A 23831-nucleotide genomic window follows, 5' to 3' on the forward strand; every position below is an offset into this window, starting at 1 on the left:
CAGCCTTCATGCGACCCCAAAAAGTTCCCCGATACGCCGGGTTCCCTCGAGTGGAACACCGAGGGTGCCGGCACCGCTTCATCTGAGCCCCTTCTCCCCTCCTGATCGCGACAGGAGAGGCGATTCCCGTGCGTGGTCTGGAAGGGGTTCCCGGACTTGCCGGCGCACCTCAAGAGGAGGCCGGACACACGAGGACATTCGAGACGAGCCACGTGGGTGGTGCCACATGCCGAACGAGCCCGATTCCCCGGTCCGCTCTTGAGAAGAACCCGATGACGGACCCCTCTTCGAAGGCAACCCTGTGGGTGAAGGCACAGCCCGAAGCGGCACTGACACCCTCGTGCATCGTCCGGAAACAACCGCGGGTTCCACACACAACTCGACGAGGGGCCTGTGGCCCTCTGAACAACTCGAGAGGCAAGCGGGGTTCCCTTCCTCAGACAAGATGAGGCCTGACTCTCCTGTCCCAACTCTGCAGGGACCCTACGGTCGGAGTCCGAAACGGAGAGGAAGCCTGGGCTTCCTGCCTCCCCTCGGGTGAGGCCCTCTTTCGTTGCGCCAGACCCAGCGGAGTCCCGAGGGGCCCCGCCACCTCTACAGGATCCCTCGCCTCTCAGAGGCACCCTGGGAAGTTCCCTAAGGTCCCCGGCAGAAGGCGAGGGAAACGAGGGTCTCCTGCCGCCCCCCAAGAAAGACCTCGAGAGTCCTTCTTCAACGCGTCTCGAGGCCCTAGTCCCCTCCCATGACTCGAGAGCCATGACGGGCTCCCCCTCGCCACGCGCATGGAGACCTGACTTCCCTGGCGCCGCACGAGAGGCTTCCTGAGATCCTCGTCGTGCCTAGGGAGAAAACCCCTAGGGGCGCCACAGCTTGTGGAAACCCCTGAGACACCGCATCCTCGCGAGCAGAGGGCCTTCTTTTCCTGCATGGCCTGGAGAGCAATCCCGGGTCCTGTCTCCAAACTAAAGAGGAGGCTGGACTCCCTTGAGGCCACTCAGGGGGCTCCAAGAGACCCGCGTCGCGACTCGAGAGGAGAGCGGAGTCCTTGGCTTCCCCTCGAGACGAGGCCTGACTCCCCGGGGGAGCCTGGAATGCAACCCCGAGATCCCTGCCTTCCCTGGAGAGGAATATTACGTCCCAGACACAGGCCTAGGTGAGGTCTCTTCGGCCCTGCAGTGACTCGAGCGCAACCCCCAGCTTTCCCTCGCAACCCGGGGGGAGGATTGGGCTTCCCAGGGCCAAACCAAGGGGAAGGCTGAGATCCCCGTGGTATCTCGAGAATGCCGCCGCAACTCGAGAAAACCACGTGGTTCCCACCTCTTGGCAAGATGAGGCCCTTGCCCGCGACGGCGTCTCAAGGGAAGTCCCCTGTTCCGCCCTGAAGGGCGAAACGGTCCCTGACAGCCTTCCTGCGACCCCCAAAAGTCCCCCGACACGCCGGGGTCCCCCGAGGGGAACACCGAGGGTCCCGGCACCGCTTCCTCTGAGCCCCTTCTCCCCTCCTGATCGCGACAGGAGAGGCGATTCCCCTGCGTGGCCTGGAAGGGGTTCCCGGCCTTCCGGGCGCACCTCAGGATGAGGCCGGTCTCACGAGGAAATTCGAGACGAGCCACGTGTGTGGGGCCACATTCCAAACGCCCCCGATTCCCCTGTCCGCTCTTGAGAAGGACCCGAGGCCCGGACCCCTCTTCGAAGGCAACCCTGTGGGTGAAGGCACAACACGAAGGGGCACTGCCAACCCCGGGCATTGTCCGCAAAGACCCGCGGGTTCCACACACAGCTCGACGAGGGGCCTGTGACCCCCTGAGCAACTCGAGAGGCCAGCGGGGTTCCCTTCCTCAGACAAGACGAGGCCTGACTCTCCTGTCCCAACTCTGCAGGGACCCTGCGGTTGGAGTCCGAAACGGAGAGGAAGCCTGAGGTTCCTGCCTGCCCTCGAGGTGAGGCCCTCTTCCGTTGCGCCAGACCCAGCGGAGTCCCGAGGGGCCCCGCCACCTCCACAGGATCCCTCGCCTCTCAGAGGCACCCTGGCAAGTTCCCTAAGGTCCCCGGCAGAAGGCGAGGGAAACGAGGGTTTCCCGCCGCCCCCCGAGAAAGACCTCGAGAGTCCTTCTTCAACGCGTCTCGAGGCCCTAGTCCCCTCCCGTGACTCGAGAGCCAGGACGCGCTCCCCCTCGCCACGCACATGGAGACCTGACTTCCCTGGCGCCGCACGAGAGGCTCCCTGAGATCCTCGTCGTGCCTCGGGAGAAAACCCCCACGGGCCCCGCAGCTCGAGGAAACCCCTGAGACGCACCCGTCCTCGCGAGCTGAGGGCCTTCTTTTCCTGCATGGCCTGGAGAGCAATCCCGGGTCCTCTCTCCAAACGGAAGAGGAGGCTGGATTCCCTTGAGGCCGCTGAGGGGGCTCCAAGACACCCGCGTCGCGACTCGAGAGGAGAGCGGAGTCCTTGGCTTCCCCTCGAGACGAGGCCTGACTCCCCGGGGAGCCTGGAATGCAACCCCGAGATCCCTGCCTTCCCTGGAGAGGAATATTAGGTCCCGGACACACGCCTAGGTGAGGTCTCTTCGGCCCTGCAGTGACTCGAGCGCAACCCCCAGCTTTCCCTCGGAACCCGAGGGGAAGATTGGGCTTCCCAGGGCCAACCCAAGGGGAAGGCTGAGATCCCCGTCGTAACTCGAGAATCCCTCCGCAACTCGAGAAAAACCACGTGGTTCCCACCTCTTGGCAAGATGAGGCCCTTTCCCGCCACGGCGTCTCAAGGGAAGTCCCCTGTTCCACCCTGAAGGGCGAAACGGTCCCTGACAGCCTTCCTGCGACCCCCAAAAGTCCCCCGACACGCCGGTTCCCTCGAGGGGACCACCGAGGCTCCCGGCACCGCTTCCTCTGAGCCCCTTCTCCCCTCCTGATCGCGACAGGAGAGGCGATTCCCCTGCGTGGTCTGGAAGGGGTTCCCGGCCTTCCCGGCGCACCTCAGGAGGAGGCCGGTCTCACGAGGAAACTCGAGACGAGCCACGTGGGTGGGGCCACAAACCGAACGCCCCCGATTCCCCGGTCCGCTCTTGAGAAGGACCCGAGGCCCGGACCCCTCTTCGAAGGAAACCCTGTGGGTGAAGGCACAACACGAAGGGACACTGCCACCCCCGGGCATCGTCCGCAAAGACCCGCAGGTTCCACACACAGCTCGACGAGGGGCCTGAGACCCCCTGAGCAACTCGAGAGGCCAGCGGGGTTCCCTTCCTCAGACAAGACGAGGCCTGACTCTCCTGTCCCAACTCTGCAGGGACCCTGCGGTCGGAGTCCGAAACGGAGAGGAAGCCTGAGGTTCCTGCCTCCCCTCGAGGTGAGGCCCTCTTCCGTTGCGCCAGACCCAGCGGAGTCCCGAGGGGCCCCGCCACCTCCAAAGGATCCTTCGCCTCTCAGAGGCACCCTGGCAAGTTCCCTAAGGTCCCAGGAAGAAGGCGAGGGAAACGAGGGTTTCCCGCCGCCCCCCCAGAAAGACCTCGAGAGTCCTTCTTCAACGCGTCTCGAGGCCCTAGTCCCCTCCCGTGACTCGAGAGCCAGGACGCGCTCCCCCTCGCCACGCGCATGGAGACCTGACTTCCCTGGCGCCGCACGAGAGGCTCCCTGAGATCCTCGTCGTGCCTCGGGAGAAAACCCCCACGGGCGCCGCAGCTCGAGGAAACCCCTGAGACGCCACCGTCCTCGCGAGCTGAGGGCCTTCTTTTCCTGCATGGCCTGGAGAGCAATCCCGGGTCCTCTCTCCAAACGGAAGAGGAGGCTGGACTCCCTTGAGGCCGCTCAGGGGGCTCCAAGAGACCCGCGTCGCGACTCGAGAGGAGAGCGGAGTCCGTGGCTTCCCCTCGAGACGAGGCCTGACTCCCCGGGGAGCCTGGAATGCAACCCCGAGATCCCTGCCTTCCCTGGAGAGGAATATTACGTCCCAGACACAGGCCTAGGTGAGGTCTCTTCGGCCCTGCAGTGACTCGAGCGCAACCCCCAGCTTTCCCTCGCAACCCGGGGGGAGGATTGGGCTTCCCAGGGCCAAACCAAGGGGAAGGCTGAGATCCCCGTGGTATCTCGAGAATGCCGCCGCAACTCGAGAAAACCACGTGGTTCCCACCTCCTGGCAAGATGAGGACCTTGCCCGCGACGGCGTCTCAAGGGAAGTCCCCTGTTCCGCCCTGAAGGGCGAAACGGTCCCTGACAGCCTTCCTGCGACCCCCAAAAGTCCCCCGACACGCCGGGGTCCCCCGAGGGGAACACCGAGGGTCCCGGCACCGCTTCCTCTGAGCCCCTTCTCCCCTCCTGATCGCGACAGGAGAGGCGATTCCCCTGCGTGGCCTGGAAGGGGTTCCCGGCCTTCCCGGCGCACCTCAGGATGAGGCCGGTCTCACGAGGAAATTCGAGACGAGCCACGTGTGTGGGGCCACATTCCAAACGCCCCCGATTCCCCTGTCCGCTCTTGAGAAGGACCCGAGGCCCGGACCCCTCTTCGAAGGCAACCCTGTGGGTGAAGGCACAACACGAAGGGGCACTGCCAACCCCGGGCATCGTCCGCAAAGACCCGCGGGTTCCACACACAGCTCGACGAGGGGCCTGAGACCCCCTGAGCAACTCGAGAGGCCAGCGGGGTTCCCTTCCTCAGACAAGACGAGGCCTGACTCTCCTGTCCCAACTCTGCAGGGACCCTGCGGTTGGAGTCCGAAACGGAGAGGAAGCCTGAGGTTCCTGCCTCCCCTCGAGGTGAGGCCCTCTTCCGTTGCGCCAGACCCAGCGGAGTCCCGAGGGGCCCCGCCACCTCCACAGGATCCCTCGCCTCTCAGAGGCACCCTGGCAAGTTCCCTAAGGTCCCCGGCAGAAGGCGAGGGAAACGAGGGTTTCCCGCCGCCCCCCGAGAAAGACCTCGAGAGTCCTTCTTCAACGCGTCTCGAGGCCCTAGTCCCCTCCCGTGACTCGAGAGCCAGGACGCGCTCCCCCTCGCCACGCGCATGGAGACCTGACTTCCCTGGCGCCGCACGAGATGCTCCCTGAGATCCTCGTCGTGCCTCGGGAGAAAACCCCCACGGGCGCCGCAGCTCGAGGAAACCCCTGAGACGCCCCCGTCCTCGCGAGCTGAGGGCCTTCTTTTCCTGCATGGCCTGGAGAGCAATCCCGGGTCCTCTCTCCAAACGGAAGAGGAGGCTGGACTCCCTTGAGGCCGCTCAGGGGGCTCCAAGAGACCCGCGTCGCGACTCGAGAGGAGAGCGGAGTCCTTGGCTTCCCCTCGAGACGAGGCCTGACTCCCCGGGGGAGCCTGGAATGCAACCCCGAGATCCCTGCCTTCCCTGGAGAGGAATATTAGTCCCGGACACACGCCTATGTGAGGTCTCTTCGGCCCTGCAGTGACTCGAGCGCAACCCCCAGCTTTCCCTCGCAACCCGAGGGGAAGATTGGGCTTCCCAGGGCCAACCCAAGGGGAAGGCTGAGATCCCTGTCGTAACTCGAAATTCCCGCCGCAACTCGAGACAAACCACGTGGTTCCCACCTCTTGGCAAGATGAGGCCCTTTCCCGCGACGGCGTCTCAAGGGAAGTCCCCTGTTCCCCCCTGAAGGGCGAAAAGGTCCCTGACAGCCTTCCTGCGACCCCCAAAAGTTCCTCGACACGCCGGGTTCCCTCGAGGGTAACACCGAGGGTTCTGGCCCCACTTCATCTGAGCCCCTTCTCCCCTCCTGATGGCGACAGGAGAGTCGATCCCCCTGCGTTGTCTGGAAGGCTCCCCGGCCTTCCCGGCATACCTCAGGATGTAGCCGGCCTCACTAGGAAATTTGAGACTAGCCCCGTGGGTGGTCCCACATGCCGAAAGACCCCGATTTCCCTGTCCGCTCTTGAAAAGAACCCGAGGCCCGGACACCTCTTCGAAGGCAACCCAGTGGGTGAAGGCACAACACGAAGGGGCACTGTCACCGTCGTGCATCGTCCGGAAACACCCGCAGGTTCCACACACAGCTGAACAAGGGGCCTGAGACCCCCTGAACACCTCGACAGGCAAGCGGAGTTCCCTTCCTCAGACAAGACGATTCCTGACTCTCCTGTCCCAACTCTGCAGGGACCCTGCGGTCGGAGTCCGAAACGGAGAGGAAGCCTGAGGTTCCTGCCTTCCCTGGAGATGAGGCCCTCTTCCATTGCGCCAAACCCAGCGTAGTCCTGAGAGGCCCCTCCAACTCCACAGCATCCCTCATCTGTCAGAAGCACACTGGGAAGTTCCCTAAGGTCACCGGTAAACTTTTATTGCACAAGGTCCACATGAAAAGGCCCACGCAGCAGGACAGCCACAGATTCTGTCTGCCATTAAAGGGCAGTAAGGTGCCCTCCCCCCTTCTTTGCTGCCTCGGCGGCCACCAGGGTGCAATTCGCGTACCCTTCCCTTTCCCATCCTAGCAGGTGCTCCAGGGCCCGCTGGCCTACAAAGTGCCAGAAGCAGGGCTGGGCCAGCCGGCCAGAATTCAGGGTTCTGTCCCTTGGACTTCCAGCGGACACTAGGCTGCTTGGGAAAACCGCGCAGACTATGAGGTTTTTCAGCAGAGGGGTGGAGTGGTAAAGGCCTTGACCCCAAAGACGAGGCCTTCCTGCGACCGCCAGGTTGGGGAGCTCTGAGACTGTGCCAACACAGGGCGGAATACATGGTTCCCTGCTCCACGCAGTCCCCGTTCCCTTACCTGTGTTCCGCACCCCTCCGCTGTGGCCGATGGATGCCGATCCTTGGGGATCCAGGAGTTCACGAAATGGGCATTCCCAGCCGCAATGGCGACCCCCAACAGCACATCTGGAAAGCCCTCCCCCACCCCCGCCAGGAGCCGACCCCCGCTGCGAACGGACCCCAACCCCGCCCCGCGCCGCCAGGTTTTGCCCCGGCCCTGCTGGGCTCCCGGCGGGTTCCCAGCCACATTGGCGACCCCCGGGAGCACAACAGGGACCGACCCCCCACCCACAGCGAGCGGAATCTCGACCTGTGCAGCCCAGGTTTACCCCACCCTGGCTGCGCTCCCGGCGTGTTTCCTGCCGCAGTGGCCATCTCCGAGAGCACAACTGGGAAGCCCTCCCCTACCCCCGCCAGGAGCCGACACCCGCCCTGTGCCGCCCGGGTTCGCCCCGCCCCTGCCGCGCTCCAGGGGCGCTGCCCACCTTCACCAGCGGCTCTCGGTGAGCCCCGTCCCCACGCCCGGTTCCAGAAGAGGCTCTCGGACCTCGCTGCTGCTGCCAGGTCAAACATGAGGACAATACATACACCCCACAGAGACAATCCAAGCTGTCTATGATTTAGGGATAAAACGAGGACTACAGAAAGGCAAGATGACCTGACCTAGGAGGGCCATGATATTCTATAGAACCAGACAAAGTTGGTTACCAAGGAAACTTTTTTCCTTGGAACCCGGAAAGCTGGTTCTTTGCATATGCAATGACCAACAATTAGCTTGTTACCCAAGCCTGCCTTACTGCCACCCCCATCCCCCCACTCCCCAGAAGACTGGCTCAAAGAAATATTTTAAATCTCAGGCGGAAACCTGGAAGATGTCTTGTCTGTCTGTTTGGATTAAGGTATGTGTCAGTGTGAGCCTTGTGTTTTTTGATAATATTGCTCAAGTTCTGTGTTCTGATTTCAATGGTCTCAAGACAAGGCAGCCCTTCCAAATCAAACTGCTGGAAATACAAGAAAACATTGACCTAAATGAATGTCAGAGTCCCGTGAACTGGGAACTAGTCAATATTAAATATCTAGTATTTTTGGTTTTGCTCCTCCATTATAGACATGTCTAAGAGTCAACAACATTAAGCACAACATGTTCATAGTGCCTAGGTTTCTTTTGAGGTAAAAATTGCTCTATTGTTATATCTGTAACAAGCTTGTCAGCAAGAAACTACCTGGAAACGACAACAACAAAAGTAAAAAATGTAAATGTGATATGAGCTTTTAGACAAACTCTTTACAATAATTATACTCTAAAATATCTGCCTCTCATAGTCTTGATTGAAGGCAGAGGAGAAGGGGATGACAGAGGATACGATGGTTGTATGGCATCACTGACTCGATGGACATGAGTTTGAGCAAGCCCCTGGAGTTGGTGACGGACACGGAAGCCTAGCGTCCTTCAGGCCACGGGGTCCCAAAGAGTCAGACACGACTGAGCAACTGAACTGAACTGAACTAACAAACGTTTCTCCAGGTGTTTTGGTTACCCGAGTTTCTATCCTTGTGACGACAGTGTATTGAATAGCTAGGTCATTTCCAAATAAATGAAAGTTCTGAAACATTCACGACTTGAAAGGACCTCCCTTTTACACAGAAACAAAAGAGATTTTTGACTCTCCATGAATAGTGTCTGGCACCATCCTGACATGTTAAATGTAAGAAAGCAATTGTTTTGTTTTGTTTTGTTCTGTTCTTGGGGGTGGGGGGAGGGGGGCGGGCTATAGCCAATGCCAATATAAAAGTCAGTTCTTGGTTGCTGAAGGGAAATGTATGACTTGTTATATCAAGAAAGTATGTGGAATGCAATGGCACTTGAGGAAGGAAAACGAAGTAGTTCTGTCTTACAGGTGGCAGTTTCAGGATGGGAGAAGCAAAGGAATGGGTACAGAATGGGCTAAGGAGGTTGTAGGGAAAGTGGACCCCCAGAAAAGAGTTCTGTGCCTAGCACAAGTTTTCTTGAGATGTCGAACTGCCTTTGCTAATGGAGTTTAAGTTTCTTTACCTCTTAAGTGATCTCTTCTAGGTTGACCTAGAACAGAAATCTTTGGTTAGCTTTGGCTAAGTGGAGAAGTAGTGTTTCACGGCGACATATGTGATCCTTCCTGACTGTTTGCAGCCCTTTTGATATCGATGCCTTGCTTCTGCTGCTGCTGCCGCCGCCGCTGCTGCTAAGTCGTTTCAGTCGTGTCCGACTCTGTGCGACTCCATAGACGGCAGCCCACCAGGCCCCGCAGTCCCTGGGGTTCTCTAGGCAAGAACACTGGAGTGGGTTGCCATTTCCTCCTCCCATGCATGAAAGTGAAAAGTGAACGTGAATTCGCTCAGTGGTGTCCGACTCTTAACCACCCCATGGACTGCAGCCTACCAGGCTCCTCCATCCATGGGATTTTCCACGCAAGAGTACTGGAGTGGGGTGCCATTGCCTTCTCCCATATCTATGCACAAGCCTGCCTAAATAATTGACTTCTAGCTAGCTTTGGGATGCCAATGACCATCCACCCTTACCAGGCAACAGAGAAGAGAAAAACACTTACCACAGGAGGTCCTGGTAAGGAACAAGGAACTAACAAGCTCCCGCCAACCAGGATTCTGCAGAGGTCAACAAGAGGTCAGTAAGAGATGGAAGACTGCAGTCCAGAGGTCCTAGCAACTTCCATCTTGCAGCAGAGACCCAGCATAGTCAAAACGAATTCAATGTTGCAAAAAATAAGTAAACAAGTAAAGGACAGAAGTTCTTTGAACACATGACTGAGATTAGGGGTGAGGCAGTACATGTATGGTGCCCGGAAAATCTTAAAGTATGAGAAAGGAAAGAAATTAAAGACAACTATCAAGCTGTCCGAACTGATAAAAACGAAAGATTACACGGTTTTTTCTGTATATATTAGCAGATAATAATCTGAAAAGGAATTAAAAAAAATTCCCTTTCAATAATGTCAACATGAATACAACACTTTGCCATGGATGTAACGAGGATGACAAGACTGGTACACTGGAAATTATACACCCTGGCTGAAAACTATCCTGAATACATGGACAGATATTCCATAACAATGGAAAGACTTAAGATGGCAATACCATGGAATGCATCTTCAATCTGAAATGAAGATTTGATATGATTTGATCGCTCAGAGCTTTTGTGTCATCAATTGTTATTAAAGTATAAATGAGATAGAGAAAGCTGCTGACTTAGACTTGAGGCGGGGTGTACGCCCTGCTGGTCTCTAGCCAGATATTCTACAGGCACTAGCAGTCAGCTAAGGAAGGAAAGGCACTGTCTCAGGGAATGGCACCAGGCCCCTCCCCCACGACATGCCTTGAGGTCACATTGGCAGCAGGTGAGTCATCCTGGGCCAAAAACTGATTGACATGAATCTTGAAGAAAGGCAGTATTCCAGGCAAATATATCATTTCCTTAACATAGATTAGGAGAACAAGGTACGAGGAAAACATACAGTTTTGTTCAAGTCGCTTCTGAGCCTATTGGGGGAACCGACCTGAAGCCAGAGTCCAGCGGATATACATAGGATATTTACATCGCTTAAGACAAACATTTCCTCAGGAACAAATGCATTGCTTAGCTCAAGGTTTGTCTGCGAAATTCTTACACATCAGGAGATGGCTCCGAGCTGGGTTTCTACACACAAGAACATGAATGCAAAGGACAAGACTGCACAGCCCATCTGCCCCCCTTCCCCACAGCCAGCAGCATTTCCAAGTGACCTCCTAAGGCCTTCCCCAAAATACAGGGGCACCTCTGGGTTTCCTGTTTCAAGCTCTTCGAACACTTTTCTTAAAAAAAAAAATCCTGCACACTTCTTGATAGAATGCCACAGTGCAAGGAAAACAGGCCTTCAATACTTAAACCTCCCTGTGCCAAACACTTGGGGCTTGGTTTTGTTTTGTTTTGTTTTTTAATTACACCACCACATAATTTAAACTTTTTACAATTTCTAATTATTCAGTACCAAAACACCAAACTTTTATTGCACAAGGTCCCCATGAAAAGGCCCACGCATCAGGACAGCCACAGATTCTGCCATGAAAGGGCAGCAAGGTGCCCTCCCCACTTCTTTGCTGCCTGGGCGGCCACCAGGGTTTGAAATCCATGCACCCTACTAAGTTTCTAGGGTGCAATTCGTGGACCCTTCCCTTTCCCATCCCAGCAGGTGCTCAAGGGCCCGCTGGCTTACAAAGTGCCAGAAGCAGGGCTGGGCCAGCTGGCAAGAATTCAGTGTTCTGTCCCTTGGACTTCCAGCGGACACTAGGCTGCTTGGAAGAACCGCGCAGACTCTGAGATTTTTCAGCAGAGGGGTGGAGCGGTAAAGGCCTTGACCCCAAAGGCAAGGCCTTTCTGCGACCGCCAGGTTGGGGAGCTCCGAGAATGTGCCAACAGACGGCGGAATACTTGGTTCCCTGCTCCACGCAGTCCCAGTTCCCTTACCTGTGGTCCGCAGCCCTCCGCTGCACCCATGGGATGGCGATCCTTGGGGACCCAGGAGCGGACGAAATGGGAGTTCCCAGCCGCAGTTGCAACCCCCGAGAGCGCAACTGGGAACCCCTCCCCATCCCCCCCATGAGCCGACCCCCGCCCCGCGCCGCCAGGGTTAGCCCCGCCCCTGCCGCGCTCCCGGCGCGTTTTCAGCCTCAGTGTCCACCTCCGAGAGCACAACTGGGAAGCCCGCCCCCACCCCTGCCAGAAGCCGACTCCCGCCCCACGCCGCCCGCGTTTGCCCCGCCCCTGCACGGTCCAGGTACCTTCCCAGCTTCTAGCATTCACGCCCGGGTAGGAGCAGGATGTAGGAGTATGGGAGATGTGTCTGGAGCCTGACAGCCTCAGCTCCGCTCTTGCCTGCCCTTTGGACCTAGGAGCCAGGCCAACTTGCAGAGGGCTTAGGGCCCCATTGTATGCAAACTACCAAGGCCTACCGCAAGGAGAGCTCTGTCCGAGGGAAGGGAAGCACCCCAGGCTGCGTTCCCAAGCTGTTGCTTGGCAATGCAGACTCAGCGGTAAACGGAGGGAATCAGGGTCCTAGTGCCCCTGTCTTGGGGAGGAAGCTCCACAGAGAGAGTGTTCCTCCCTTTGTGCCCAGAAAGCGCCTGCCAGACTGGGCTTCCCTGGAGCTCTGTTGCAGAGCAGAGACGTGTGGATGTGTTTTGGGGCCTTGACATGTGCGTTTGGGCTCCCTAGCACAGCCCCAGCGTAGGGGAACCAGCCCCTGAGCAGAGAGCTCCAGGCAGTGCTCTGTGCTCTGGATTGGAAGCCCACTCCCAGCACGCGGGAGAATAGAGTCAGGCCGCCGTCGGGTGCTTGCAAGCCTGTATTGGGAAGGACCGAATGATCTTCCACTTCGGCGGAGCTCCAGATCTGCACCCAGGCGCGATATCGCAGAGCCCCGGCCTAGAGGCTGCTCTGCCTGGGCGAGCCTCGCCAAGCCCTTCCCAGCTTCTAGCTTTCGCGCAGGGGAAGGAACAGACTGCGGAAGTGGGGGAGACGTGACTGGTGGGCGCCTTACTAGCCTCAGCTCCGCTCTTCCTTTCCCTTTGCACCTATGATCCATGCCTCCTTGCAGAGGGCTTAGGGACCGAAGGAGAGCTCTGTCAGAGGGAAGGGAAGCGCCCCAGGCTGCATTCCCAAGCTGTTGTTTAGCCGCCCAGACTCAGCGCTGCACAGGGTTAATCAGGCTCTCTGTGGCCGCAGCTTCACACACAGGTGTGTCTCCGTAGGAATCAAGAAAGATCCTGACAGAGTGAGGTTCATTAGAGCTATACTAAAGAGCAAAGGCTTGTCCATGTGGTCTTGCCTTCCCCTGTGCCTTTGGGTCTCCAGGCTCGGCCCCAGCTCCGTGGAAACAACCCCTGAGAAAATATCTTCAAGATCCACTTTTCCCAGTGTCTGGGAACCGGGGTTCGTAGGAGGAGAGAAAAGCACGCCTCCATCGGGAACGAAAAGGCAGTCCACCTGCCTGTGTTTTGAAGCCTCTATTTGGAAGGAATGGGTTAGCTTCTCCTAAAGGAGACCTCCAGATCTGCTCAGAAGTCGGTAATTCCAGAGGCAGGGTACTGGTTCCTGACTGCCCTTTGCTAGCCTTGCAAAGATATTCCTAGATTCTAGAGTTATTTTCCATGAAGGAGCAGGCTTCGGGAATGTGTCAGACGAGACTGGCTCCTTATTGACCTCAGCTCAGCTATTGCCTTTCCATTCAAACTAGGGCAAGGCCCTACTTTATGAAGGGTAAGGGTCTTCTTCTTTGCAAACTGCCAAGGGCTACAGCAATGAGACCTCTGTCAAGGTGAGGGAAGCCTAAGAGGATGGATTCTCAAGCAGGTGCTTTGCCACAAAGCATCAGCACGCCACGAAGAGAATCAAGCTCCCTGTGCACCAATGTTGGGAGTGTAGCTTCGCACACAGAGTTGTCTCTATAGGAGCCAAGAATGTTCCTGAGAGATTAGGTTCACTAAACCTCTCCTACAGAGCATAGACCTGTCAATGTGGTTTTGCCTTCCCCTGTGAGTTGGGTCCTCGAGGTCCGCCACACCTCCGGGGAAACTGTCCCTGAGAAAAAATCTCCAGGAACCGCTTCGCCGAGGCTGGGAAATGCTGTTCACAGGAAGTAAGGCAAGCGAATCTCCTGCAGAGTAAAAGAGGCCTTACAGTCCCTGGAGGAGCAGGCTGCCAGAGTGTGTGAAACCTGACTGTTGCCTTACTGGCCTCAGCTCCGCCATTGCCTGTTCATCCGAGCTAGCACCCAGGCCTACTTGGAAAAGTGTTTGGGTGTAGATTTCTACAAAGTGCCAAGGGCTACAGCAGTGAGAATTCTCTCGGTGGTAAGGGAGAGCATTTTATGGATTCTCAAGCTGATTTCTGAACGACAGCGTCAAAATGAACAGAGAGAATCAGGCTCTCTGTGCCCCTATGTTAGGTACGCAGCTTCACACACAGAGGTGTCTCTATAGGAGCCAAGAATGCTCCTGAGAGATGAGGTTCACTAGAGGTCTGCTACAGAGCATAGACCTGTCCATGTGGTCTTGCCTTCCCCTGTGCCTTTGGGCCCCAGGCTCGGCCCCAGCTCCGTGGAAAGAACCCCTGAGAAAATATCTTCAAGACCCGCTTTTCCCAGAGGCTGGGAACTGGGGTTCATAGGAGGAGAGAAAAGCAAGCCTCCTTCGGGCACGAAAGGCTGCCAACCTGCCTGTGTTTTGAAGCCTCTATTTGGAAGGAATGGGTTAGCTTCTCCTAAAGGAGACCTCCAGATCTGCTCAGAAGTCGGTAATTCCAGAGGCAGGGTGCTGGTTCCTGACTGCCTTTTGCCAGCCTTGCAAAGACATTCCAAGATTCTAGAGTTATATTCCATGAAGGAGCAGGGTTCGGGAATGTGCCAGAGGGGACTGGCTCCTTATTGGCCTCAGCTCAGCTATTGCCTTTCCATTCAAACTAGGACAAGGGCCTACTTTATGAAGTGTAAGGGTCTTCTTCTTTGAAACTGCCAAGGGCTACAGCAATGAGACCTCTGTCAAGGTGAGGGAAGCCTAAGAGGACGGATTCTCAAGCAGGTGCTTTGCTACAAAGCACCAGCACCCCACGGAGAGAAAAAAGATCCCTGTTCCCCAATGTTGGGAGTGTAGCTTCACACACAGAGTTGTCTCTATAGGAGCCAAGAATGTTCCTGAGAGATTAGGTTCACTAAACCTCTCCTACAGAGTATAGACCTGTCCATGTGGTTTTTCCTTCCCCTGTGAGTTGGGTCCCCGAGGTCCACCACACGTCCGGGGAAACTGTCCCTGAGAAAAGATCTCCAGGAACCGCTTCGCTGAGGCTGGGAAACGCTGTTCACATGAAGTAAGGCAAGCGAATCTCCTGCAGAGAAAAAGAGGCCTTACTGTCCCTGGAGGAGCAGGCTGCCAGAGTGTGTGAAACCTGACTGTTGCCTTACTGGCCTCAGTTCCACCATTGCCTGTTCCTCCGAACTAGGACCCAGGCCTATTTGGAGAAGCGTTTGGCTGCGGATTTCTACAAAGTGCCAAGGGCTACAGCAGCGAGAATTCTCTCAGCGGTAATGGAGAGCATTTTATGGATTCTCAAGCTGTTTTCTGAACGGCTGCGTCAAAATGAACTGAGAGAATCAGGCTCTCTGTGCCCCTATGTTAGGTACGCAGCTTCACACACAGAAGTGTCTCTATAGGAGCCAAGAATGTTCCTGAGAGATGAGGTTCACTAGAAGTCTGCTACAGAGCATAGACCTGTCCATATGGTTTTGCCTTGCCCTGTGAGTTGGGTCCCCGAGGTCCGCCCCAGCTCAGGGGAAGGAGCCCCTGAGAAAAGATCTCCAGGGACCACTATTCCCCCAGGCTGGCAAACGCAGTTCACAGGAGGTAACGCAAGCGAGCCTCCTGCAAGGCACAACAGGTCTTAGTGTCCCTGGACGATCAGGCTGCCAGAGTGTGTGAGACCTGACTGGTGCCTTACTGGCCTCAGCTCCGCCATTGCATGTTCCTCCGATCTAGGACCCAGGCCTACTAGGAGAAGGGTTTGGGTATGGATTTCTAAATACTGCCAAGGGGTATAGCAATGAGAACTGTGTCACGGGTAAGGAAGAGCATTGTATGGATTTTCAAGCTGTTGTTTGAACGACAGATTCAAAGATGCACAGAGAGAATCAGACTCTGTGTCTCCATGTTCGGTACACAGCTTCACAGACAGGGCTGTCTCCATAGGAAACAAGAATGTTCCTGACAGAGTGAGGTTCACTAGAGCTCTCCTAGAGAGCAAAGACTTGTCCATGTGGTTTTTCTTCCCCTGTGCATTTGGGGCTCCAGGCTCGGCCCCAGCTCCGTGGAAACAACCCCTGAGAAAAGATCTTCAAGATCCGCTTTTCCCAGAGGCTGGAATGTGGGGTTCATAGGAGGCGGGAAAAGCAGGCCTCCTTCAGAGAGCAAGAGGCAGCCAAGCGGCCTGCGTTTGGAAGCCTCTACTTGGAAGAATGGGTTAGCTTCCCCTAAGGGAGACCTCCAGATCTGTTCAGAAGTCGGTAATTCCAGAGGCAGTGTGCAGGGTCCTGACTGCCCTTTGCCAACCTTGCAAAGACATTCCTAGATTCTACAGTTATCTTCCTGAAGAAGCAGGCTTTGGGAATATGTCGGACTTGACTGGCGCCTTATTGGCCTCAGCTCAGCTATTGCCTTTCCATTCAAAGTAGGACAAAGGCCTACTTTATGAAGGGTAAGGGTCTTCTTCTTTCCAAACTGCCGAGGGCTACAGCAATGAGACCTCCATAAATGCGAGGGAAGCATAAGCGGATGGATTATCAGGAAGGTTCTTTGCCACCAAGCATCAGCACCCCACGGAGAGAATCAGGCTCCCTTTGCCCCTATGTGGGGTGTGTAGATTCACACACAGTGGTGTCTCTACAGGAGCCAAGAATGTTCCTGAGAGATGAGGCTCACAAGAGCTATCCTACAGAGTGCTCACCTGTACATGTGGTTTCACCTTCCCCTGTGAGTTGGGTCCCCGAGGTCCGCCCCAGCTCCGAGAAAACAGCCTCTGAGAAAAGATCTCCAGGAACCGCTTTTCGCCCAGGCTGGGAAAAGCTGTTCACAGGAAGTAAGGCAAGTGAGCCTCCTGCAAAGAAAAAGAAGCCTTACTGTCCCTGGAGGAGCAGGCTGCCAGAGTGTGTGAAAACTGACTGGTGCCATAATGGTCTTAGCTCCGCCATTGCTTGTTCCTCCGAACTGGGACTCAGGCCTACTTGGAGAAGGGTTTAGGTGCAGATTTCTACAAACTGCCAAGGGCTACTGCAATGAGAACTCTCTCAGAGGTAAGGGCGAGAATTGTATGGATTCTCAAGCTGTTTTCTGAACGACAGCATTAAACCTGCACAGAGAGAATCAGGCTCTCTGCCGCCATGTTGGGTACGCAGTTTCACACACAGAGGTGTCCGCATAGGAGCCAAGAACGTTCGTCAAAGACTGAGGTTCACTAGAGCTCTCTTAGAGAGCAAAGACTTGTTCATGTGGTTTTGCCTTCCCCTGTATGTGTGGGTCTCTGTGCATAACCCCAGCTCCGTGGAAAAAACCCCTGAGCAAAGATCTCCAAGATCTGCTTTTCCCCCATGCTGGAAACCAGGGATCATAGGAGGCAGGAAAAGCAAGCCTCCTTCAGGCAAGAAGAGGCAGCCAACCGGCCTGTGTTTGGAAGCCTCTATTTGCAAGGAATGGGTTAGCTTCTCCAGAAGGAGACCTCCAGATCTGCTCAGAAGATAGATATTCCAGAGGCAGGGTCGAGGTTCCTGACTGCCCTTTGCCAGCCTTGCAAAGACATTCCTAGATTCTAGCAATATTTTCCATGAAGGAGCAGGCATCGGGAATATGTCACAGTTGACGGGTGCCTCACTGGCCTCAGCTCAGCTATTGCCTTTCCTTTCAAACTAGGATCAGGGCCTACTTGGTGAAGGGTAAGGGTCTGCTTCTTTCCAAACTGCCAAGAGACACAGCAATGAGACCTCTGTCAAGGCGAGGGAAGCGTAAGCGGATGGATTCTCAAACAGGTGCTTTGCCACAAAGCATCAGCACCCAATGGAAAGAATCAGGCTCCCTGTGCCCCTATGTTCGGTGTGTAGCTTTACACACAGAGGTGTCTCTGTACGAGCCAAGAATGTTCCTAAGAGATGAGACACACTAACGTCTCCTACAGAGCATAGACCTGTCCATGTGGTTTTTCCTTCCCCTCTGAGATGGGTCCCCGAGGTCCACCCCAGCTCTGGGGATAGAGCCCCTGAGAAAAGATCTCCAGGAACCGCTGTTTGCCCAGGCTGGGAAACGCAGTTCACAGGAGGCCAGGCAAGCGAGCCTCCCACAGGGAAAAATAGGCCTTACTGTCCCTGGAGGAGCACGCTGCCAGAGTGTGTGACACCTGACTGGTGCCTTACTGACCTCAGCTCCGCCACTGCATGGCCATCCAAACCAGGACCCAGGCCTACTTGGAGAAGGGTTTGGGTGCGGATTTGTAAAAACTGCCAAGGGTTACAGCAATGAGAAGTCTCTCAGAGGTAAGGGAGAGCATTGTATGGATTCTTAAGCTGTTGTTTGAATGACAGCTTCAAAGCTGCAAAGAGAGAATCAGGCCCTGTGTGCCCCCTTGTTGGGTACGCAGCTCCACACACAGAGGTATCCCCGTGGAATCCAAGACTTTCCTCACATACTGAGGTTAACTAGAGTTCTCCTACAGAGCAAAGACTTGTCCATGTGGTTTTGCCTTCCTCTGTGCGTGTGGGTCTCCGGGCTCGGCTCCAACTCCGTTGAAATAGCCCCTGAAAAAAGATCTCCAAGAACCACTTTTCCCCCAGGCGGGAAGCGGAGTTCACAGGAAGCGGAACAAGCAAGCCTCCTTCGGGCAAGTAGATGCAGCCAACTAGCCTGTGTTTGGAAGCCTCTATTTGGAAGGAATGGTTAGCTTCTCCAAAAGAAGACCTCCAGATCTGCTCAGAAGATGGAAATTCCAGAGGCAGGGTCGAGGTTCCTGACTGTCCTTTACCAGCCTTGCAAAGACATTTCTAGATTCTAGCGTTATTTTCCATGAAGGAGCAGGCTTCAGGAATATGTCAGACTTGACTGGCGCCTTACTGGCCTCAGCTCAGCTATCGCCTTTCCGTTCAAACTAGGACAAGGGCCTACTTGGTGAAGGGTAAGGGTCTGCTTCTTTCCAAACTGCCAAAGGCTACAGCAAAGAGACCTCTGTCAAAGAGAGGGAAGTGGAAGCGGATGGATTCTCAAACAGGTGCTTTGCCACAAAGCATCTGTACCCCACGGAGAGAATCAGGCTGCATTTGCCCCTATGTTGGGTGTGTAGCTTCAAACACAGAGGTGATTCTATAGGAGCCCAGAATGTTCCTGGGAGATGAGGTTCACTAGAGCTCTGCTACAGAGCATAGACCTGTCCATATGGTTTTGCCTTCCCCTGTGAGTTGGGTTCCCGATGTTCGCCCCAGCTCCGAGGAAGAAACCCCTGAGAAAACACCTCCAGGAACTGCTTTTCGTCCAGACTGGGAAATGCAGTTCACAGAAGGCAAGGCAAGCGAGCCTCCTGCAGAGAAAAAGAGGCCTTACTGCCCCTGGAGGAGCAGGCTGCCAGAGTGTGTGAGACCTGACTGGTGCCTTACTGGCCTCAGCTCCGCCATTGCATGTTCCTTTGAACTAGGACCCAGGCCTACTAGGAGAAGGGTTTGGGTGCGGATTTCTAAAAAACTGCCAAGGGCTACAGCAATGAGAACTCTCTCAGAGATAAGGGAGAGAATTGTATGGATTCTCAAGCTGTTTTCTGAACGACAGCGTTAAACCTTCACAGAGGGAATCAGGCTCTCTGACCCCATAAGTTGTCCCTGTAGGAACCAAGAACGTTCGTCAAAGACTGAGGTTCACTAGAGCTCTCTTAGAGAGCAAAGACTTGTTCATGTAGTTTTGCTTTCCTCTGTATGTGTGGGTCTCCGGGCATAACCTCAGCTCCGTGGAAACAACCCCTGAGCAAAGATCTCCAAGATCTGCTTTTCCCCCATGCTGGGAACCAGGGATCATAGGAGGCAGGAAAAGCAAGCCTCCTTCGGGCAAGAAGAGGCAGCCAACTAGCCTGTGTTTGGAAGCCTATATTTGCAAGGAATGGGTTAGCTTCTCCAGAAGGAGACCTCCAGATCTGCTCAGAAGATAGATATTCCAGAGGCAGGGTCGAGGTTCCTGACTGCCCTTTGCCAGCCTTGCAAAGACATTCCTAGATTCTAGCGCTATTTTCCATGAAGGAGCAGGCATCGGGAATATGTCAGAGTTGACGGGTGCCTTACTGGCCTCAGCTCAGCTATTGCCTTTCCTTTCAAACTAGGATCAGGGCCTACTTGGTAAAGGGTAAGCGTCTGCTTCTTTCCAAAGTGCCAAGGGACACAGCAATGAGACCTCTGTCAAGGCGAGGGAAGCGTAAGCGGATGGATTCTCAAACAGGTGCTTTGCCACAAAGCATCAGCACCCCACGGAGAGAATCAGGCTCCCTGTGCCCCTATGTTCGGTGTGTAGCTTTACACACAGAGGTGTCTCTGTACGAGCCAAGAATGTTCCTAAGACTTGAGATTCACTAAGGTCTCCTACAGAGCATAGACTTGTCCGTGTAGTTTTGCCTTCCCCTGTGAGTTTGGTCCCCGAGGTCCACCCCAGCTCCGGGGAAACAACTCCTTAGAAAAGATCTCCAGGAACCGCTTTTCGCCCAGGCTGGGAAACGCAGTTCACAGGAGGCAAGGCAAGCGAGACTCCTGCAGGGAAAAAGAGGCCTTACTGTCCCTGGAGGAGCAGGCTACCAGAATGTGTGACACCTGACTGGTGCCTTACTGACCTCAGCTCCGCCATTGCATGGCCATCCAAACCAGGACCCAGGCCTACTTGGAGAAGGGTTTGGGTGCGGATTTCTAAAAACTGCCAAGGGCTACAGCAATGAGAACTCTCTCAGAGGTAAGGGAGAGCATTGTATGGATTCTCAAGCTGTTGTTTGAATGACAGCTTCAAAGCTGCAAAGAGAGAATCAGTCTCTCTGTGCCCCCTTGTTGGGTACGCAGCTTCACACACAGGGGTGTCTCCATAGGAGTCAAGAACGTTCCTGACAGAGTAAGTTTCACTTAGAGGTCTCCTGGAGAACAAAGACTTGTCCATGTGGTTTTCCTTCCCCTGTGCAATTGGGTCTCTGGTTTCGGCCCCAGCTCCATGGAAAAAACCCCTGAGAAAAGATCTCCAAGATCTGCTTTTCCCCCATGCTGGGAACCAGGGATCATAGGAGGCAGGAAAAGCAAGCCTCCTTCGGGCAAGAAGAGGCAGCCAACTAGCCTGTGTTTGGAAGCCTATATTTGCAAGGAATGGGTTAGCTTCTCCAGAAGGAGACCTCCAGATCTGCTCAGAAGATAGATATTCCAGAGGCAGGGTCGAGGTTCCTGACTGCCCTTTGCCAGCCTTGCAAAGACATTCCTAGATTCTAGCGCTATTTTCCATGAAGGAGCAGGCATCGGGAATATGTCAGAGTTGACGGGTGCCTTACTGGCCTCAGCTCAGCTATTGCCTTTCCTTTCAAACTAGGATCAGGGCCTACTTGGTAAAGGGTAAGGGTCTGCTTCTTTCCAAACTGCCAAGGGACACAGCAATGAGACCTCTGTCAAGGCGAAGGAAGCGTAAGCGGATGGATTCTCAAACAGGTGCTTTGCCACAAAGCATCAGCACCCCACGGAGAGAATCAGGCTCCCTGTGCCCCTATGTTCGGTGTGTAGCTTTACACACAGAGGTGTCTCTGTACGAGCCAAGAATGTTCCTAAGACTTGAGATTCACTAAGGTCTCCTACAGAGCATAGACTTGTCCGTGTAGTTTTGCCTTCCCCTGTGAGTTTGGTCCCCGAGGTCCACCCCAGCTCCGGGGAAACAACTCCTTAGAAAAGATCTCCAGGAACCGCTTTTCGCCCAGGCTGGGAAACGCAGTTCACAGGAGGCAAGGCAAGCGAGACTCCTGCAGGGAAAAAGAGGCCTTACTGTCCCTGGAGGAGCAGGCTACCAGAATGTGTGACACCTGACTGGTGCCTTACTGACCTCAGCTCCGCCATTGCATGGCCATCCAAACCAGGACCCAGGCCTACTTGGAGAAGGGTTTGGGTGCGGATTTCTAAAAACTGCCAAGGGCTACAGCAATGAGAACTCTCTCAGAGGTAAGGGAGAGCATTGTATGGATTCTCAAGCTGTTGTTTGAATGACAGCTTCAAAGCTGCAAAGAGAGAATCAGTCTCTCTGTGCCCCCTTGTTGGGTACGCAGCTTCACACACAGGGGTGTCTCCATAGGAGTCAAGAACGTTCCTGACAGAGTAAGTTTCACTTAGAGGTCTCCTGGAGAACAAAGACTTGTCCATGTGGTTTTCCTTCCCCTGTGCAATTGGGTCTCTGGTTTCGGCCCCAGCTCCATGGAAAAAACCCCTGAGAAAAGATCTTCAATATCCACTTTTCCCAGAGCCTGGGAAGCTGGGTTCATAGGAGGCAGGAAAAGCAAGCCTCCTTCGGGCACGAAGAGGCAGCCGACCGGCCTGTTTTTGGAAGTCTCAATATGGAAGGAATGAGTTAGATTCTCCTAAAGGAGACCTCCAGATCTGCTTAGAAATTGGTAATTCCAGAGGCAGGGTGCAGGCTCCTGACTGCCCTTTGCCAGCCTTGCAGAGACATTCCTAGATTCCAGCGTTATTTTCCATGAAGGAGCAGGCTTCGGGAATATGTCAGACTTGACTGGCGCCTTATTGGCCTCAGCTCAGCTCTTGCCTTTCCTTTCAAACTAGGACAAGGGCCCACTTTATGAAAGGTAAGGGTCCTCTTCTTTCCAAACTGCCAAGGGCTACAGCAATGAGACCTCTGTCAAGGCGAGGGAAGCGTAAGCTGATGGATTCTCAAGCAGGTGCTTTGCCACAAAGCATCAGCACCCCACGGAAAGAATCTGGCTCCCTTTGCCCCTACGTTGCGTGTGTAGCTACACGCACAGAGGTGTCTCGATAGGAGCCAAGAATGTTCCTGAGAGAGGAGGTTCACTGTTGGGGGCCAGAGTGAGGCACTCCGCCCATGGCAAAGGTCATGAGGAAGGAGGCTCGACATACGCAAAGGCGGGATCGAGCCTCAGGAGTCCCCCTGGAAATCCTCGAGCATCTACCCCCATCACCAGAGCCTGCCTACCTTACTACTTTGTGCTCTCACCTACACCTCTGACTTTACGGGGGGCTGTCCCCCACCACCTCTTTCGGAGAAGGAGTTAACCTAGAGCTCCAGTTGATAAAAACCCCTGGGTGTGACAAGAGTGTTTTAACCTACAAACTCCTCTGAAGGTTCTCTAGCCTGCCTGACAGGCTTGTCCGGCCACATGTGATTGCTCACAGCCTCCCAACCATGAGAGGCACGAGATGCTTTAAACCTTCTAAAAACAGGTTCCTTAGAAAAGTTAGAAAATTATTAGTATAAGTATAATGGGCTGATTAGAAATCATATTGGTGAAGGGTTTTTCATTTGTTGAGATGATGTTTACTGCTAAGTCTCCACATCCCCTGCCCTTATACACATTAATGAATATATAGAAGAAATAAATATTAACCTTTGATATAAATCACGTTAGACCTTAGGCTAAGTAAATTCTTTCCTTAACTAAAACCCACTACACCCTCACCCTATAGGAATGTAACTTTATTTGGGTGGCGTCTGTTTTAAGAATAATCACCCCTGGAGAAATAAGTGTCCTGGTTGACTGACCGCTGTCACAAGGAGAGGGTCGTAAATTGTCAGCAGGCCCCCCGGCCAGAAGATGATGTAACACCCCTAAGACCTCTGTATACTTTTGTATGAAGCACCTGACTTTGATAAAAGTCAGGACTGCTGACCCCACGTGACTTTTGCATAACATCTCAGTGTATAAAAGTAGACCATGGAAAATAAAGAATTGGGATCAGTTTCTCGAAATACTGGTCTCCCCATGTCTCTCTCTCTCTCTCTCACTCTGGTTGAGTCTCCATCTGGAGCGCGGAACCCACCAAGCTTACTAATTTTGCCTGGGCTTCTAAGATCCGACCGGGGAGGCCTCAGTGTCTCCTCTCCTTCGGGAGAACGGAAGGACGCCTGCGGCCTACGTAAGTGGTGCAAGCTTCTTGTCTTGAAGTTTTATTGGTCCCCCGCGTAAACCAAGCTACTCAGCCTCTTTTCTCCACTGAATTTTCCTACTGAGCTATCCTCATTTTATTACTCTTTATATCCTTAATTAACGTTTAATTAAGCAGTTGTTCCCTGACCCTCGCCTACGCCGTCTCTGCTTCGAATACCCTGGATCAGCTGGGGCTGGACCCCGGCAGTTCACTAGAGATCTCCTACAGAGCATAGACCTGTCCATTTGGTTTTGCCTTCCCCTGTGAGTTGGGTCCCCGAGGTCCGCCCCAACTCCGGGGAAACAGCCCCTGAGAAAAGATCTCCAGGAACTGCTTTCCGCCCAGGCTGGGAAACGCTGTTCACAGGAAGTAAGGCAAGCGAGCCTCCTGAAGGGAAATAGAGGCCTTACTGTCCCTGGAGGAGCAGGCT

The sequence above is a fragment of the Bubalus kerabau genome, unplaced genomic scaffold (assembly GCF_029407905.1).
Source record: "Bubalus kerabau isolate K-KA32 ecotype Philippines breed swamp buffalo unplaced genomic scaffold, PCC_UOA_SB_1v2 scaffold_31, whole genome shotgun sequence".
Taxonomy (NCBI): domain Eukaryota; kingdom Metazoa; phylum Chordata; class Mammalia; order Artiodactyla; family Bovidae; genus Bubalus; species Bubalus kerabau.